Source organism: Bos grunniens, chromosome 21 (assembly GCF_055505025.1).
Source record: "Bos grunniens cultivar Pamir isolate PY7600 chromosome 21, Bosgru_T2T1.0, whole genome shotgun sequence".
NCBI lineage: Eukaryota > Metazoa > Chordata > Mammalia > Artiodactyla > Bovidae > Bos > Bos grunniens.
Genome location: NC_141185.1, coordinates 32293886 through 32309008, shown reverse-complemented (window position 1 = coordinate 32309008; position 15123 = coordinate 32293886). Strand labels below are relative to the sequence as shown.

At 36.6% G+C, this 15123-nt stretch overlaps 1 long non-coding RNA gene across 2 annotated transcripts in view; it reads left to right on the top strand.

The window, feature by feature from the left end:
- Positions 1-15123, top strand: part of LOC147349338 (uncharacterized) — a 97005-nt gene that overhangs the window by 50004 nt on the left and 31878 nt on the right. For both annotated transcript variants that reach the window (XR_015150364.1, XR_015150363.1), the window contains exon 2: positions 13159-13375. This is a non-coding gene — a long non-coding RNA (uncharacterized LOC147349338). The remainder of the gene's footprint in view (positions 1-13158; positions 13376-15123) is intronic.

Genomic DNA, 15123 nt, shown 5'->3' with positions numbered 1-15123 from the left:
CTATACTTATGCAGAATTTTAATAAAACTCTCTGGGTATTCATGAAAAGTAGTCTTTGTTTACCTTAGGGTGGCATGTATTTTTTTCTCCAGAGATTTAAGTTAATGATGATAGGATTGAAAAAGATACAGGAGAGTGGATCAAAATTCTTAATTGATAGAAGTCAGTCCTGCCTTTGCTATAGCATACTGACTGGCATTCTACCCATAATCTGTTTTGTCTATCCTTGTTTTAAAAATAAATACTTGAAGATAATACTAGCTGATTACAGTTTTATGTGGCTGTATAACAAATCACTTCCAACCATAACAACTTAAAACAATTTAGCAACAAGCATTTATCTGTTCATGGAGCTGCAATCTGGGCTGGACTCAGCTGTGTGGTTTGCCTTCCCAGATGGTGTTGGCTAGGTCCTCGCATGTGTTTGTATTCAGGGGGCAGCTTTTCTGGAACTAGAGATTCCAGGATGGCCCTATTTACATGTTGGACAGGAGAGACTAGGAGATGACCTGCCTTTCTGTCTTCCTGCTCCTATATTCTCCTGCGCCTTTCCACCATAGGGGCACTCAGCCTCAAGTAACCTAACCTGGACATCTTTGCACAGTGGCTCAAGGCTAAGATGGAGTAAGTGAAAACAACAAACCCTCTTTAGGCCTAGGAGAAAAACTTGTACAATGTCATTTCTGTTGTATTATTTTGGTTCAAGAAAGTCCAGAAGTTAACCTGTGTTCAGGTTGGGAGGACATTGCAAGGACAGGAATTAAAATGGCATTATGAGTCTTTGATCATTTGGTCATAATGTGTGTTAAGGTTACAATTTGTTAAACTATGACCTGTGTGGAAAAGCAATATATCCTTGCATTTGTTTCCTACTGTTATCATAACAAATCACAACAAACTAGGCAGCTTAAAATAACAGAAATTCATTCTCTTGCACTTCTGAAAGTCAGAGGTCTGAAGTGCAAGTATTTATAGTGTTGATTCCTACTGGAGACTCAGAGAAAAATCCATTCCACACTATGAGGCGTTCTTGGTGTTCCTTGGTTTTTAGACATGCTACTTCAATCTCTGCCTCTGTCTTGATATGGCCTTCTCTTTCTGTCTCTGTTTATCCTCTTACAAGAATGCTCATCATTGGATTTAGTGCTCATCATAATCCAGGATGATTTTAGCTTAGACCCTTACCTTAATTGTCTTCAAAGATCCTTATTCCAAATAAAGTCACATTTTGAGGTTCCAGGTGGACATAATTCGGGGGAGGAGGAGAGGCATTCAAACCATTAGAGACTGCTATCAGACTTTATAATTTCCCTCCATGCTTTCAGTTGTCTCTACTATAAAGAATTTAGATTTGGAAAATTTCATATCTGTACATAACAGCATTTCTCAAAGCATGCTCCTCATGAAACAACTTCTAAGAGCCATTCTGTAAGTATAGAGTTTCTTGGTCACATAATTCTGGAACGTACTGGTTACTACTAAGACTTTCTGGAAATTCACATTATGCTTTAATTTATTAAAGAAAATCATACAGAAAAAAATACAGAATTTTTAGGAAACATTTTTTTTCCCCCTAAATGCATGTAGACCCTGAAACCTCTATTTTTATTCAAATAAAACCTCACAGAACCAGGGTTACACATACCAGAGTTTCTGATCTGAACTGTGATGTAGACTACATGATATTAGCTTCAAAATGTTGAACAAAATCAACCACGTACATTAATGAACATTTTAATAATCTGCTTCTTGGCCCATGAAAAAGACCTTTGACACCTGAGATGCTCTTTTTCCTTGTTCTGGTTAATTCCTATTTGTTCTTTAAAACTCTCGTTAGAGATTATTTTCAAAAAAAAGCTTTTAACTCTCCAAAGATATAGTTAGATGTTCTTCCAGTTTTGTTTTGTTTTGTTTTGTTTTGTTTTAATAGCTCCCTATTCTTAACAGCACTGTACTAAAATTATGTTGTTTGTGTTCTTTAGTCTCTGGCCATATGCTTGTTGAGGTTAAGAATCTTATTTGTCATTAATTCCTGGAACACAGCTAGTATTCAACCAGTGTTTGTTGAATGAATGGATGAGAAAATTTGACACTGGGTAGAAACAGATCAACAAATAAGCAGTATATATAAGCTTGAAAGAACATTCAGTTATAAAATATTTTACATGGAAATCACTGTTTCCTTTCAAAATAATGTCATATAAAGTCATTTATTGCCCACAATTTGCAACAATCATCCTCAGAACTTAACTCTTTGTGTTGTATATGTCCAGCACTAAATAGTGGGCCAGTAGAGCTATTAGAAAAAGGTATCGAGTAAATCTTATTAGCCACTTGGTAAAACAGTTAAAAAAAATAAATTTCTTTGACTCAGTCATGCCTGAATCCATTTATATAACTTGGATATTTAGGTTTCTCCATGAAATACTACTAAATTTGACTGGTCAAGCTAAGCATTTTAATAATAAAAAACCAAGTTCCTCTTTTAGCAGCCTCTGCATAAGTTTTCACCTCTTCCCATAGTTTTCTTTAGAAACAATAGTTCTATTTTGTACACTCATTCAGCATTATGTAAATAGCTCAATTAGTATAATCAGCTCAATTAACAGAATCAACTAAGAGTAGTAAATTTTACACAGTGGGCATAGCATCCTATTAGTGAGACGTTTACCTTCAGCCCTTTTGCTTCTCTACTTCTATGACACCCACATGTTAGAGAAAACATTTAATTATGGTGTAACTAATTAAAAACTTTATATTCAAAGGCTTCTAGAATTTCATATCTAAATACTTTTGCCAGTATAAAATTTCATGGCCTAATAAGAAGTTGCTAACTCTTTTGCAACCCCATGGACTGTAGACTGCCAGAATCCTCTGTCCATGAGATTTCCCAGGCAAGAACACTGTATCAAGTTGCCATTTCTTTCTCCAGGAGATCTTCCTTACCCAGGGATAGAACCTACATTTTCTGTGTTGGCAAGCACATTTTTTACCACTGAGCCACCTAGGAAGCACCCTGTAGGAAGAGAGAAAATTAGTCAAGATGGTGCCAGTGAGGTTCTCTCACCCCACCCTCACATCCTCTCACCCCATGTACTGAAACAATGACTTTGCATGGTTATATAGTGGATGAGATCACTTATAGCATTGTGGACGTATGTCACAAGGTACTCGCTTGGTTATGAGTGTGTGCAGTACACCTGTATGAGCTTCACCGTGAAAGCCCTGGTTGCTGCTACACTGGGGCTACACTGGAGCAACAGCATGGTTATGTTACATGAGGTTAGGTTATGACCATGTTTTGACTATCTTATGGTTATGTTATGGCTGCTGCTATGGCTGCCATGTTAGCTAGGAGAGAATAAACACATCTAGTTCCTACAGCTCCTCATGTCTTCTTCCAGCCTCCTGGCTTGTGCTTTGCCTGCCCTGGTTTCAGCAGACACTGTGAATAGTAAGACAATTGGCATAGTCAACGGGATTGAGACTGATACACCCCCATTCTCTTTTGCATGGCATGAAAATAATTAATGACCATCATTCCTGATAAATAACAATGTTTCATGGAGTAAAATGCATTTTCTGTATGTAAATAGTTCATCCTATTGAGTATATTATCCCTGAAATCTAGATTTCAATTTAATAAAGATTTATCAGTTCACTGAATATTATACAAAAAAAACAATTAATATTCCATGAAAAGTAATTTATTTACCTGGTTTATCCCAAAATCTTTACTGTCAGTAATCTTGGCTATAAGTTCAGAATTAGAATATTATTGCAAGTTCCTAAAAACTCTACTAAATATTATCTGTACTGAGTGGAATTAAATGTAATTGTGTTAAATTTATAGTCTGCAAATTTGGAAAACTCAGCAGTGGCCAAGGGACTGGAAAAGGTCAGATTTCATTCCAATCCCAAAGAAGGGCAAGGCCAAAGAATGCTCAAACTACCACACAATTGCACTCATCTCTAGTAAAGTAATGCTCAAAATTCTCCAAGCCAGGCTTCAGCAATATGTGAACCATGAACTTCCTGCTGTTCAAGCTGGTTTTAGAAAAGGCAGAGGAACCAGAGATCAAATTGCCAACATCCGCTGGATCATGGAAAAAGCAAGAGAGCTCCAGAAAAACATCTGTTTCTGCTTTATTGACTATGCCAAAGCCTTTGACTGTGTGGATCACAATCAAGTGTGGAAAATTCTGAAAGAGATGGGAATACCAGACCACCTGATCTGCCTCTTGAGAAATCTGTATGCAGGTCAGGAAGCAACAGTTAGAACTGGACATGGAACAACAGACTGGTTCCAAATAGGAAAAGGATTACATCAAGGCTGTATATTGTCACCCTGCTTATTTAACTTAAATGCAGAGTACATCATGAGGAACGCTGACTGGAAGAAGCACAAGTTGGAATCAAGATTGCCGGGAGAAATATCAATAACCTCAGATATGCAGATGACACCACCCTTATGGCAGAAAGTGAAGAGGAACTCAAAAGCCTCTTGATGAAAGTGAAAGAGGAGAGTGAAAAAGTTGGCTTAAAGCTCAACATTCAGAAAATGAAAATTATGGCATCTGGTCCCATCACTTCATGGGAAATAGATGGGGAAACAGTGGAAACAGTGTCAGACTTTATTTTTTGGGGCTCCAAAATCACTGCAGATGGTTACTGCAGCCATGAAATGAAAAGACACTACTCCTTGGAAGGAAAGTTATGACCAACCTAGATAGTGTATTCAAAAGCAGAGACATTACTTTGCCAACAAAGGTTCATCTAGTCAAGGCTATGGTTTTTCCTGTGGTCATGTATGGTTGTGAGAGTTGGACTGTGAAGAAGGCTGAGCGCTGAAGACTTGATGCTTTTGAACTGTGGTGTTGGAGAAGACTCTTGAAAGTCCCTTGGACTGCAAGGAGATCCAACCAGTCCATTCTGAAGGAGATCAGCCCTGGGGTTTCTTTGGAAGGAATGATGCTAAAGCTGAAACTCCAGTATTTTGGCCACCTCATGTGAAGAGTTGACTCATTGGAAAAGACTCTGATGCTGGGAGGGATTGGGGGCAGGAGGAGAAGGGGACGACAGAGGATGAGATGGCTGGGTGGCATCACTGACTCGACGGACATGAGTCTCAGTGAACTCCGGGAGTTGATGATGGACAAGGAGGCCTGGCGTGCTGCGATTCATGGGGTTGCAGAGTCGGACGCAACTGAGCGACTGAACTGAACTGAACTGAACATACTTTTCCCATGTACTGTTCTCCTGGTTTGGATGTAATAGCAACAGTAAATGTACATCCCAGGTTGCTCTCTTGCCAATAGCAGCTGGGTTGCACCTACTCAAATTGCATTTCATAATAAGTGCATATTTAAGCACATTAATGTTCAACTCTCAAGCTTACACAGAATAGAATTTTGAATTACCTCTCCCTCAGGAAAAAAAAAAAAAGAAAAAGAAAAAAACTCTTAGTATTTTGTGTTTGCTATTACTCTTCAGATCTATAACCTGTGAAAGCCCACCTAAAGGAGGTCAGAGGCAACATTTCAGGAAGTTAACTTTCATAGATTTCTTCAGCTCATGGGAGCATTTTCCTGCTTTAACTTGTCAGGAGAGACTTGACCTAAGAAAGTACAAGTACCATTTTATGAAGTGAGAAAACACCTACCTGAGACTCTCTGTTTCTGTTTGTCATAATCACATGCCATCCCAAGTAGATTGCAATAGCTTCAATAAATCATAGGAAAAAAGGACTGGTTTACATCATAGCCAACAATGGAAAGTATCACAAACCTGTAGCTGTTGGGTGGCCCTGGATCTTCTCACTTGGCAGCTTGCAAAACATATAATAATCTACTACACCTAGACCTAGCAGATTTGAAAATTTTAGAATATACTCCACTTCTTTCAATGGGGCTTATCTTATCATACATTGAAAGACAGTTAGTAGACCCAACAGAAAGGACTTCAAAATATTTCTGTTTCCTGTGGAAGCTTGGAAATCTGTTGCAAGTCTTTCGTGCGTTGTTTTCTCTTACTTTTTTCTCCTCATATACACACAAGTTTTTTTCTTGCCTATTGTGCGTACTTGGCAGGTTTTCTGGGCACAGTGCCCAGTTGGTTTAATGTGTGTTTATTATTGTCTATAGTGTCTCTGATTTTGTTTTGGAAATGGGCATTCTATAAATTATTAATGATTATTATTGTACTTTAGATTCCACTTTGCTTTTGGAATTTAGAAACAAAGAGTGAACACTGGACCCAGTGGGTAATAACCAAGAATATCAAAGCTATACCCAATGCTTAACTGTAAGGGAGGAGATTAAAGAATGTTTTGGAGTAAACAAAGCAGGATTATTTCTATAGCAGTTTAAATAAACAAAAGTAAACATGAAGGACTAAATTTATCACTTGACTAAATGCTCTTACTATCATTTATTCCCTTTTTACCATCAAAATAGTACCCATAAATCTTTTGATCAATATCCATGAGTAAAGGTATTCTTTCACCGTAGAAAGTCAGAGAAAGTGCTAACTTTTCTCCTCCAATTTACAGGAATTTCTGTATCTTATGTAGTATGACACAGTATCAAACATTTAGCAGATCAGTGCTGAATTCACCTCTGAATTTTGAGTCAGATAAAACAATTTGAATTTAGGCATCATTTCAAAGAAGAAAAAAGTCATGTTTATAAATAATTTACACACACACACATTTTTGAAGCAAGAAATAGTAAAGAAGGAAAACAGAGGAAAATATGTGGGGAAAAAAGTCTCTAGAAGTACCAAAGAATAAAAGGAAATGTTTTATTGGCCGTGAAATATAACTACTAATCCACTACATATAAGTGAAAAGTGGGTCTTTACCTTATAGCTGTAATGCTTAACATTTTGAAATTAAAGTTTAACTAAAGGATCATACGTACCCAATAATGTGAAACTCAGAGATAAGAATTGTTAAACAAGTGCCATCTTATTGTTTTTATACTGAAAAACAACATGTATTGATTCTCATTTATTTTATCCTGAGTAATGCAAAAAATAGTGAACTATTTTATTTTCCAAAATCGTTCTTTCTTCCCCTCAATCTCCTCTCTCTCTTCCTCTGTTGAGCATTGTAAATATTTTTTAAATTCATTCTTCTGAAATTGGATCTATACCTAGGATTTTGATATACTTTGCTATATATCTTGTTTTTATTCTTGGAATAAAAATATTCTCTACATTTTCATTATTCTAATATTGATTGAGCTTTAGGGTTAATTTATATGCAAAGCAAATAATTTACCCAAACTTGTAAGGGATATGCATTATCAGAACACAACACCTGCAGGACAAAAGAGAGGTTAATTTCATTGTTGCTCTGAAGCAAAAGGAGATCATTATGGAGTCTGCAGTAACCAAGCTCTGTGAAATAGCTGCATTAGTCATTAACTTTCCAGCACTAAATTTCATATCAAACTCAATTAACTACTACATAGCTTTTAATGACAATATTTTTTCAGATGCAGCTCTTGTTTACTAATAAGATTTCACATCACGACTCTCTGTTCCATTACTTTCTCCATGTTAATATTCAAGTCTTGATTTTCTCCAAGGAAAATGGAGCAATGAAAATTGCATTTGCTAAAAGTTCTCCTTGAATTATGTTTCAACATTTCAAGTGTGTTAATGTAATGCTTTAGAAGCTAAAGGGAATGATTATATAGGAAGCCAAAGTCCTCTATGTCTATCCCCAGGATTGATTAAGTTTGCTATTTATGCATATTTCCCCACAACATTGCTTCTGTGTTGGAATTTATCAGGATCAAAACTGTCTCAATTGGAAATGTCCCTTAGTATATTTTTATCACAGTGAAAGTCAAAGCCTAGAATAACAAAAAGGCACAAAATTAATGTCATCAGGAAACAATTTACACAGCTAATTAGCATAGCATTCTCATATAAAAAGACAGATGGATTAAAGGATCAGGTCATTCATAGCCTGCAGTAAACTGCTTCAGTCTTTAATCCCCTGCTGTTACCTATCAGGGTGCTTTTTTTATGGACTTAGATAGATCCCTGAAAAGATTTAGATTCTCCTGTTAGATTGATTCACCTTGTTCCTTTAACTTTTATTGATATGTTTCATCATTTCTCACTAAAATAATAACAGAACTTGAATTTAATTAGCAGCTAAAGAATCAAAATAAAAAATATAATTGAACATTTCTTAGTTAATAGCTTCTACAACACCCACAGACACACTTATTACTCTTTTGTGCTAAGGAAAAGAATCTGATATGAGGGCAACTATGAAAGAGTTATTTCCTACTTCAACAAGAGCTGAGATTGTTTTGCAAGTGCTATACATGCATGGCATCCAAGACAATCACAAAGCAGCCACACATGATCAACTATGAAAAATGTCTGATTCTTTAAATAGGAGAGTTCAATCAGCACAGATTGATTTCCATGAATCTTCTTTAAAAGGTTTCCAGGAGTAATATCTAAGAAAAGTAACACTAAAAGATGTTCAATTCAGTATATGTAAAGCCCAAAGTAGCAAATCAGTAAAGTGGTCTATGAAAAAAAAATTAAGTTGCAGGGCATAGGGAAATAAATTATTTCCTTTAATTACTGTATTAATTTCCCAGAGCTACCATAATAAAGGAAAAAGAAATGGCAACCCAGTCCAGTATTCTTGCCTGGAGAACCCCATGGACAGAGGAGTATGGTAGGCTACAGTCCATCAGGTCACAAAGAATCGGACACAGCTGAGTAACTAACACTACACTCCTACCATAGTAAAGACTTGTAACGTGCACAGCTTAAAACAACCAAAATTTATTGTCCCATTGATTCTGGATACTAGAAGTTCAAAATCAAGGTGTTGGCAGGTTTGGTTGCTTCTGGAGGCTCTGAGAGAGTGTTTGTTCTGTCTCTCACCCAGTTTCTGGTAGTTGCCAGCAATTCCTGTTTTTTTGTTTTGTTTTTTGCTTTGTAGATTGTTGTTGTTGTTCAATATCTAAGTCATGTCTGACTGTGCAACCCCATGGAATTCCCAGGTGGCACTAATGGTGAAAGAACCCTCTTACAATGGAGGAGACTTCTAAGAGACGCAGATTTTACCCTGGGCGGGGAAGAGCCCCTAGAGGAGGGCATAGCGACCCACTCCAGACTCTTGCTTGGAGAATCCCATGGGCAGAGGAGCCTGGTCGGCTCCAATCCATGGGGTTGTAAAGAGTTGGACGTGACTGAAGCGACTTAGCACACATGAACTGCAGCATGCCGGGCTTTCTGGTCCTTCAGTCTGTCTCTGCTGAAATTTGCTCAAACTCAAGTCCATTGAGTCTGTGCTGCCATCTAACCATCTCATCTTCTATTGTCCCTTGACTTCAGTCTTCCCTAGCATGTATTACTCTAATCTCTGCATCTGTCATTCTATGGTGTTGTAACTCTTGTGTTTCTTTGTGTCCAAATTTCTACTTCTTGTAAGGACATTAATCATTGAAGGAGGTCCCACCTTGATCCCCCATGCCCTCATCATTGAGTACATCTGTAAAGACCCTACTTTTTATTTCCAAATAAGGTCACATTCCCAAGCTCTACCAGGGAAGCCTTCCCTGGTTGCTCAGATGGTAAAGAATCTGCCTGCAATGCAGGAGACCCAGGTTCATATCCTAGATCGGGAAGATCCCCTGGAGAAGGGAACAGCAACCCACTCCAGTAGTCTTGTCTGGAGAATCCCATGGACAGAGGAGCCTGGTGGGTTACAGCCCATGGGGTTGCAAAGAGTCAGACATGACTGAGCAACGAAGCACATAAACTCCCAAGTGCTGGGGCTGGGATTTCAACATATCTTTTTGGAGACATAACTCAACCATAACAACCAAAATATAGTAAGAACAATCAGAATATTAATTTGTTAATTTATAAAAAGTATTATGCTATGTGGAATAAAATTCTTACTTCAGCACAGCCAGTACATATTTCCTCCCAAAGGCACATCTGTATGGAAAAACAAAATACTGTCCTGTGATACCTGGGTATATATTATATTACATTGTATCAGGAACAAAAGTGTGATAATTAGAAAATTCAATACTATCAAGTTAAAATAAATGGACACATGTATTTTCGTGATAGGAAGTCTTGCCAGTGAAATTGGCAATTTACCACCCCAGACTTCCTTCCTATCTCATGATTTGGAATTGTACTTGAAGAGAATGCAGATTTATACCTTAGAGAGTCATCTGCATCTGTGTTTCAAAAGGTGACTAACTGTCCTGTGATTGACAGACATTCTTTAGCTATGTTAATGAATTCATTCTCAACACTACAAAATCCTCTTGGCTTTAGACCCTTTAGGTTGCTTTAAGATGCTTAAATCTCAGATGGCATTCTTCCTCCTCTTAGTCTTGGGGATTATATTTTTGTAGCTCTTCTTGCTGTTATCTGAATGTGCTGGAAACGTGCCTGTATATAGAGAATATATGCATATATTCTTGGAGAGCCATGAAGCTATTTTTTTTTTTTCTATTCTTTTTGTTCAATAATGATACAAACGATACAAAAATAAGATCTACTTTAAAAAAATAATCAGTTATTGGAAACCTGTTATTTTCTAGGAAAAATGTAACATACTTTGTGTTCATTATCCTGTTTAATTCTTAATATCTCAGTGTGATAATTTCTATGATTTCTCTCTCAAAGATGAGGAAACCAAGGCTCCTACTGCTGCTTGTGCTCTCCATAGTACATATAATAGAGATTAAAATTCTTAGTTCTTCACATCTTCAGAGGTCTTGCTTCATATTTCCCTCCCTCAGTGACCTACAATATTTCCAACTATATTCACTTTGTAGTCTGAAAATTTTGAGCCTCCATGCCTAACTCCTGGTTATTATTTCAGGAAAGGTGAAAATACCAACTCTTCCAAGAAATTTGTGAAAACAAGTTGAAATTCATAACCACTTGTTCTATACTTGTGTAACCCTTTGTTAGTAATAACAGTAAGCATCTTATCTTTTTATGCCATTAATAATACTTTGTGTATGTATTTATCTCATTCAAAAGACACTAAAGTCCATTAGAGACTTGCTAACTTTTTTATAATTTATTCAACAAAATTTTGAGGGAATATTTATTTAGAGTAACTAGTATGTTATTAGACATTGGCTATCCTACCATGAAGAGAAAAGGTCACATCTATTCATGAATGTAAATCTTAGGGAACATGACATTAGTCAAAAAAATTTAAAGGTAAAATACAGAAACAAGGAGTAAACAATATCTTTAAGAATTTTACTAAGTATTTAGTTGAAATTTTAAAATTTCATGTGGTTTTTATTTTGATTTTAAAATAACCTTATTTAAATTAGTATTTATTAAAAATAAGAATTCAAATTTGTTTCTTTATGAACAGCTTTAAAAAAATGGGTAAATCACTTTCTTTCAATTGCAGGATGTATTGTTATCTTATTATTATCATCTCTTTTCCATTACCAATTTAAAATAATAAAATAAAACATTTTATATTTTGGGATTCCCTGGTGGCTCAGACAGTAAAAAATCTGCCTGCAATGCAGGAGACCCAAGTTTGATCCCCAGGTCAGGAAGATCCCCTGGAGAAAGGAATGGCTACCCATGCAGTATTCTTGCCTGGAGGATTCCATGGACAGAGGAGCCTAGTTGGCTAGTCCATGGGGTTAGAAAGAGTTGGACATGACTAACACTTATATTGCCATATAAGGACTTAACATAAGAAACACATAAAAAGATCATTCTTCATGTTTATGTATCTGGATATAATTAAGAATAGATCCAAGTCATCTACTTTTATGGTAGTAATGATCCTGTGTGATCCTTGATTTCAACACAGTGAACTTTTTTCTTGTAAATGTTAAATGTGTATGAAAATTATTGTCAATGACTAGTGATAAATATGAAATGTGCAGTTTTTGGTAACTACACAAAAGTGACTAGATGGACAGAGCTCATTTTTAATTTTCCTACTCATAATGTAAATTATAGATTAAGTTTGGAGAATTTTATAGCTAGGGAAAAAAAAAAAAAAGATCATTCAATCCAGATCTTTTATTTTATAGATGAAGCAAATGGAGCTCATAGAAAGTGAATTTACTTAAGCAAAATTGCAGCCCCGGTAATGGACATAACAGTAGATCAATCCCATATTTTTTCACTCAAGTCTAAAATTAGGAAAATTGTGCCCAATAAATGACTTATCTATAAAGTATAAAAATTATGGACGATTATGGATAATTATTTGCATTCATTTAGAATAAAGAACACATTAGAGAAGTACTTATAGTTTATCAGTTTTTAATCTCAACATTGTTACCAGCTTTCTGTGGGACCCCACCTTTTCTATATATTGTTTTCCATTTTGATTATCATTGAAATGCTTGAAAGACATAATTTGGAGGGCTAAAGTAGAGCGCTATCATGTTTCACATTCATGTTGTTTTTCTATATGTCTTTTCCCTGATTCTCTTTTTCTTTAATTCTTTAAAAATTTCTGGACTTGATATTAAACTAGGAATGTACTGTGTTCAAAAAAATGCAAAACTGATTTATAGAATGAAGCACTGACTCATTAGAAAAGACCCTGATGCTGGGAAAGATTGAGGGCACTAGGAGTGGATGACAGAGGATGAGATGGTTGGATGGCATCATCGACTCAATGGACATGAGTTTGAGCAAGCTCTGGGAGCTGGTGCTAGGGAAGCCTGGCATGCTGCAGTTCATGGGGTCACAAAGAGTCAGACACCACTGAGTGACTGACCTGAACTGAAATTGCATTGATAAAATTTAGCTTTATTAAAATAAAAAAAAATTTTTAAACCACTATTGTCTTTTTAAAGTGGTTAAGTTCATTCTTTGAGAATATTCAGATTAATGTAAATACAATTGTCTCCTTATGTGGTGGAACCTGTCCAAGCTCAGGACACTAAGAAGGGTGTCTCACTGGTGTTTCAGGCTTGAACCGTGACCACGGTATATGAATACACGTTGACACGTACAGATGTGTATTGCTAAAAGTAGTGTGAAGACCCTTCTTCAGCCTTAATGTCCCAGTTATAATATCAAATGTGTTGCTAGAGAACCATTAGTAAAGCTAGTAACTGATTCCCTTTGATCTCCCTTGGTTCCATTACACAGGCTGAAAGCAGAAGAGGGCAAAGCGCAAATAAGCATGCAAAACCAGCACACGTCATTGTATTGGCTGAGAACTAATGCTTGTGTGTGAACTTGTGTGTGAACTTGTGAGCTAGCACGTGAGTCAAAGGGTGCCCCATATGAAGGCTGTTAGTGAACCTCCTGTGTGTGACTCTGTCCTCTTCTGGTTGGAATTCCTTGGAATGACAGCAATAAAGAAGTAAGTAAATATTTTTTCAAGGAAAAATTTTGAAGTTCAAATATGCACAGTGCTGTATACCAGATTTCAGCATGTGTTGGTGTGGTAGTTTGTGCTACATCAGATTACTTTTTGTCCTTATTACATTTTTCAGTCAGAATCCCAGGTCGAACAGTAAGTTTTAACCAAGGTGAGTATAAGAGGTTTTTGATGTTTTCTTGTTAGGTCTGCACACTATTATCTAGGTCAGCAAACTTAGATTTTTATTCTGTATATCTTGTTCCAAACTACATTTCAGGCCAAAACAGGCATTGGATATATTGACCATCTCATCACACTCCTGTTATCATCTCCTCTCTCCCCTTGCCAAAACAAACCAGGGTTTAAAGTTTGATTATTTAATAAACCCTGATAGTAATTATGTCTTTCAGAAATATAGTGTTATAGAAACACTGTGGACTGGTATATTTTAATCCATAAACAACTAAAGATAAATCTGAATCCTTCTGAAAGAGTATATATATATACCTTTTCTTGGGTTTAAATAAAACTCTGAATCATCATAAGTCAGATAGTAAGATGTTTATAATATTTGGAACTCACTGTATGTAGCACACATAGGGAGTTTTATAAGATGCTTTTTGGTCTTCAGGCAGTGATCAGAAAGATTAAAGTGAAACAAAGACACAGTGATGGAGACTGATAGACAGCTTTTTCAGGGAGAATTTGTGTTTGAGGCTTGGTATATATGAATAGGAAAAGAAGTACCTGTAAGTAAGGTAGGGTAGAAATGGATACTTACACAGATTCAGAATCCACTGACCTCCAAGCTCTCACTGTGTGAGACTTCACAAGATATAATTAAATAAGTGTGGGGGGGGGGGGCGCGGGGAAAGGCCCAAATGTAGATGGAAAAAAAGAGAAGAAAGTATTTTAAGCCAGTAAAAACTGTGAGACATACATGTGTGTGAGAAAGAATGAGATAGATACAAAATAATTGAAGATCTTTGAAGACAACAGAGAAAGTCTATTCCAGTGCTTCAGGGAAAGATGATAAGATAGGAGTATCCTGTCTGTCTTGGTAGCGATAACAAGTTATTCAAAACTAAAACAAGGAACATTTGAGAGCAGGAAAGATTTTGAGGGTCATTGGAAATATTAGTTTTCTTTGGGCTCCTATGGACCAGGTTGCATAATTTATTAACAACATGTTTAGGCCCAAAATTCTACAAGTGTTGTCTATTTCTGACTACATGGAGAAAAGGAGAGACCAATTTCCTCTGGGACATGAGGGCCCTTCCCGGGTGGCTCAGTGGTAAAGAATCAGCCTGCCAGTGCAGGAGGTGCAGATTCAATCCCTGGGTCAGGAGGATCTCCTGGAGGAGGCAATGGCAACCCACTGTAGTATTCTTGCCTGGGAAATGCCATAAACAGAGGAACCTGGTGGGCTACTGTCCATGGGATCACAAGGAGTTGGACACGATTTACTAAAAAGACAGCAGCAACAATATGAGGGCCCTAGGATATAAAGATACAAGGACAAGAAGTTGGGTAGAGTTAGAAGAAATGATTATAAACATTAATTGTCCACAAGAGATGAAGGTTATTTCACTAAACATATTCCACTCTAAATTCAGCAATGACGTAGACTTGACTAAGAGAAATGCAATTAAAGGTATTTAAACTTGACTGGAATATTGAACAGGGGGAAGCATTTTTGTCCTAAGAGGCAGGGTAGCCTTGGTGTGGATCTAGTGCTTTTAAGAACC